Below are 5,199 nucleotides of genomic sequence, written 5' to 3'. Positions count from 1 at the left end.
AATAATTTAGCTTAAACTTATAATTGTACCCTTAATGACAAGCTTTTATAACCACACAAATACTCTGGGCCCATTTTTGACTTGTTTAGGATCACAAATTCCAAAAATCTTTATTTTTTCTTTATCTCCGTGCCCAATCAAATAGGTTCACATAAATTGGAACAGAAGGAGTAACATTATTTTCTATGTATGTAATGTAATGATGTTTGGCTAAAAATTCATGTTTTTGCATGTAATGTTTCTTGCATTATGCTTTGATCTTGTTAACTGTGGTGTGAATATTTAAGACTCGAGCTTAATAATGGTATTTATATGTGTAGGAGTTAATTGAAAGTGATTTGGAAAGTTTGCATGATTTTTGGCCTTCCACCCAAATTAAGGGCCAGTTCTTTCCACAAACGGGTTTCGGGCATCGTGACTTCCAAGATCTTCTGAACCCACCAGTCCAAACCTTCCACCACCGGTGGGATCCATCGGGTTACTGAAACATGCAAAGGGTGAAGAGTTGATACGGCCATAAAAGAGCTTACGAGTGCGGTTCGAAGAAACCGGAAAGGATGAAGCCGTTTTCAGAATGATGTCATTAGTGGCAAATGCAACGAATCATTCCATCCACCCACAGTCGTTGTCATCATCCATGCTAGACAACAAAACATGGTGGCCATGCTTGCAGAGATTTATCATTCCCCCACGGAAAATTAGGGAGAATGGAGATTCATCATATGAGATAAGGTTAGCTCATCTCCAGTATCCTGGCACAAGCGTCAAAGACAGGTGACCGTCCTCCACACTGAAGGACTTACCTGTGCCAAACACACTTGGTAGCGAAGGCAAAACTCCGCAATCACGGAATCAAGCTCTCCGCTCAAAGAAAATGCACCCAAAGTAAAGGGATACGTGTAAAAGTATTTAAAACCTTCCTTGGGAAGGATAACTCGCTCTGATAGATTAGGAGAAATGATATCCAACTCATTGAAGCGACAGTCTTCCTTCACAACAGGTATACTGGAAGGACGAATGGAAGAAGGATACCTGCTAACAACCCATGTACGAGGGTTAGCAGTAGGCAATTTCTTTTCAAGGTCCTATATGACACTGAGTTTTCATGGGATGATTGAACCCACCGTTGAAGGAGGAAAGTCCTCGGCTTTGTTTTTGTTCTTTGAAGAACCAACTCGCTTGGAGGAAAAATCCATTGAAAAAGAATAAGGAAAAGGTTTTGTGTTTGAAGAGAATTGGAGAAAGGATGGAAAACAAAGATGTAAATCGGAAGCTCGAGAAATTATGAAACGCAAAGGAAAAGAATGTAGCGTATAAGTAAAATTTTGGCCGCTAAATTCATGGCAATGATTACCTCGTTAATCGGAAAATGCTATGCTAAATTGTGGGATGACGCGTGTTCGAGGCATTAAATGCAGAGAGACGTGCGTCTAATCAAATGTCAGGGACCTTAAGAAGGAGTAATAGAAATTCTCGCCATAAAGGTGTTTCTACCAACTTCCTAGTCACAAAGTTATGTCACCGGAAAGAAGGGGGACTATCTATACAGGATAAAAGATGATATGACATGTGGTCGGCTAAAGGGAGGACACGAGAAACCCAAGACGGGGATGACCGAAGACCGAACGCATCCATTCTGTTTGTTACCAGAAAGGATAACGTTCATAAAGATGTGCTAAATGCTCAGCGCCCGGTAGCATTTAATAAGGAATATTGTGCAACATTAAGAGCGACGGTCCGTTACATAGAATTTGACATTTATGTTCACTGTTACATCTTCATCAATGACCCTCATAATTGGAATTAAAGGAGGCCACGATCCTAGGTCCTCCTTCCCTATACATAGCTATAAATATTTAGCTCATTTACCATTGTAAAGGACACGAATTTCCTGGCTAAACATATACTGCATTCTATACAAAGCTTAATACAATCTTACTTTCTTTCTTTTTTATCTCATCATTGTTGTGCCCGAAAACCTTGTTCCCGGAACTGACATATCTGCTGCTTCATATGCATTTCTAGCCAAAGTATCGTATATTTCTTCAATTATTGCGTTATTTTAGGGATCAAATTTGTTCACTTGTCTAGAAAGTACGTATAAATTCAACTGCACCATTTTGCGGGTAAACACTTATTCCTTTTGCATTTAATAAATCCTACAGCAACTCATATCAATTTATATTAATTCATGAGAATTAGTAATAAAATATCTCGTGTCTTTTTGTATTAATACAAACTAGTTCTTCCTAATCAATTAACATTATTTTCTATGTAATGATGTTTGGCTAAAAAATTATGTTTTTTCATGTAATGTTTCTTGCATTATGCCTCGATCTTGTTAACTGTGGTGTGAATATTTGTGAATCAAGCTTAATAATGGCATTTATAAGTGTAGGAGTCAACTGGAAGTGATTTGAAAAGTTTGCATGCAAAGTGAAGTAAAAACGGAAGAATCTCGTGCCCAGGTCCCGGATAACGAAGCGAGGTTCACTTCGCCAGACCGGGACCGGAGCAGAAGAAACCAGAAAAGTACCGGACAAAGAAGTGAGGTTCACTTCGCTAGACCAGGACAGAAGCAGAAAAAATCAGCTTCTCCAATCTGAATTAGGACAAGCCCAATTCGCCCCATACAAACCCTAGCCACTATAAATACATCAAAAACATGCTTTTGAGGGAGAGACACTACTTTGGAAGGATAGAAGACTTTGGAAACATTATTTGGAGGCACGAACATCACGTGAGACAACGTTTGGAGGAGAAAATCATCGAGTTCATCATTCCTTCATCTTTTCTTTGTAATTTGTTTATGCAAAACACTTGGAAAATTGTTACTACGAACATGAGTGGCTAAGCACTCTAGTTTCTAGGGTTTTGGTTGACATGATTAGTAACGTTTATTAATTACATCTTTGTTAATTCAAATTATCATCTTGTGGTTGTTTCTTTAATTCAAGTTTTAACTTGTGAATTTTTATAGCTACCAATTCACCCTACTATCTATGCTATGCTTGGGAAAGCCTTAGAATAGAATTAAAGAGAGCTTATTTCTGAACTCGTGACTCGGGGGACGACTTTGCGGTTAGGAAAGGAATATACTTAACAGTCTTTCTTAGTTGAATACCATATTATATTCGTTCATGATAGACTCATTACCATAGGAATATAGGATTGATATATTGTGGATAGGCGAGTAGTATTGTGGGAGCATACTATTCATATAAACGATCCGGTCAATTAGCAACCATTTATAATCTGGATTAAGAAGTGTTGTTATTGAACTTAATAGGATTGATAAATTCGACCACAACCCTGGAATCTTCCTCCCCTCTGAGTAAAATCCATAAACACATGTTTGCATCCGTGCCCAGTAAAATAGGTTCACGTAAATTGGAATAGAGGGAGTAACATTATTTTCTATGTATGTAATGTAATGATGTTTGGCTAAAAAATCATATTTTTGCATGTAATGTTTCTTGCATTATGCCTCGATCTTGTTAACTGTGGTGTGAACATTTGAGACTCGAGCTTAATAATGGTATTTATATGTGTAGGAGTTAATTGGAAGTGATTTGGAAAGTTTGCATGATTTTTGGCCTTCCACCCAATTTATGGGCCAGTTCTTTCCACAAACGGGTTTCGGGCATCGTGACTTCCAAGATCTTCTGAACCCACCAGTCCAAACCTTCCACCATCGGTAGGATCAATCAGTTTACCGAAACATACGAAGGGTGAAGAGTTGATACGGCCATAAAAGAATATCTAGGAAAAAGTAATACTAAACTAAGAGCTTACGAGTGTGGTTCCAAGCAACCGGAAAGGATGAAGCCATTGTCGGAATGATGTCATTGGTGACAACTGCAACAAACCGTACCATCCACACACGGTGGTTGTCATCATCCATGCTAGTCAGCAAAGCATGGTGGCCATGTTTGCAGAGATTTATCATTCCCCCCGCGGAAGATTTTGGGGGAATAGATATTCCTCATATGAGCTAAGGTTAGCTCATCTCCAGTTTCCTAGAACAAGCGTCGAACACAGGCGACCGTCCTCTACACTGAAGGACTTACCTATGCCAAAAACACTTGGTAGCGAAGGCAAAGCTTCGCAACCACAGAATCAAGCTCTCCGCTCAAAGAAAATGCACCCAAAGTAAAGGGATACGTGTAAAAGTATGTAAAACCTTCGTTGGGAAGGATCACTCGCTCCGATAGATCAGGAGAAATGATATCCAACTCATTGCAGCTGCAGTCTTCCTTCACAGCATGTATACTGGAAGGACGAATGGAAAAAGGATACCTGCTAAAAGCCCATGTACGAGGGTTAACAGTAGGGAATTTCTTTTCAAGGTCCTATGTGACACTGAGTTTTCTTGGGATGATGGAACCCACCGTTGGAGGAGCAAAGTCCTCGGCTTTGTTTTTGTTCTTTGAAGAACCAGCACGTTTGGAGGAAAAAGCCATTGAAGAAGTAGAAGGAAAAGGTTTTGTGTTTGAAGAGAATAGGAGAAAGGATGGAAAACAAAGATGAAAATCGGAAGCTCGAGAAATTATGAAATGCAAACGAAAAGAATGTAGCGTATAAGTAAAATTTTGGCGACTAAATTCAAGGTAATGATTACCTCGATAATCGGCAAAATCTATGCTAAATCATGGGATGACGCGTGTTCGAGGCATTAAATGCGGAGAGACGTGCAACTAATCAACTGTTAGGGACCTTCAGAGGGAGTTATAGTAATTCTCGCCATAAAGGTATTTCTACCAACTTCCCAGTCACAAAGTTATGTCACCGAAAAGAAGGGGGACTATCTATATAGGGAAAAAGATGATATGACATGTGATCGGCTAAAGGGAGGACACCAGGAACCCAAGACGGGGATGGCCGAAGACCGAACGCAGCTATTCCGCTTGTCACCGGAAAGGATAATGTTCATAAAGAGGTGTTAAATGCTCTGCGGTCGATAGCATTTAATATTGAATATTGTGCAGCATTAAGAGCGATGGTCCGTTACAGAGAATTTGGCATTTATGTTCTCTGTTACATCTTCATCAATGACTCTAATAATTGGCATTAAAGGAGGCCACGATCCTAGGTCCTCCTTCCCTATAAATATCTATAAATAGTGAGCTCAGTTATCATTGTAAAGGACACAAATTTTCTGGCTAAACATATACTGCAGTCTATACAAAGCTTAATACA

The sequence above is a fragment of the Nicotiana tomentosiformis genome, chromosome 11 (genome assembly GCF_000390325.3).
Source record: "Nicotiana tomentosiformis chromosome 11, ASM39032v3, whole genome shotgun sequence".
Taxonomy (NCBI): Eukaryota; Viridiplantae; Streptophyta; class Magnoliopsida; order Solanales; family Solanaceae; genus Nicotiana; species Nicotiana tomentosiformis.
Note: the sequence above shows the minus strand (reverse complement) of the source record.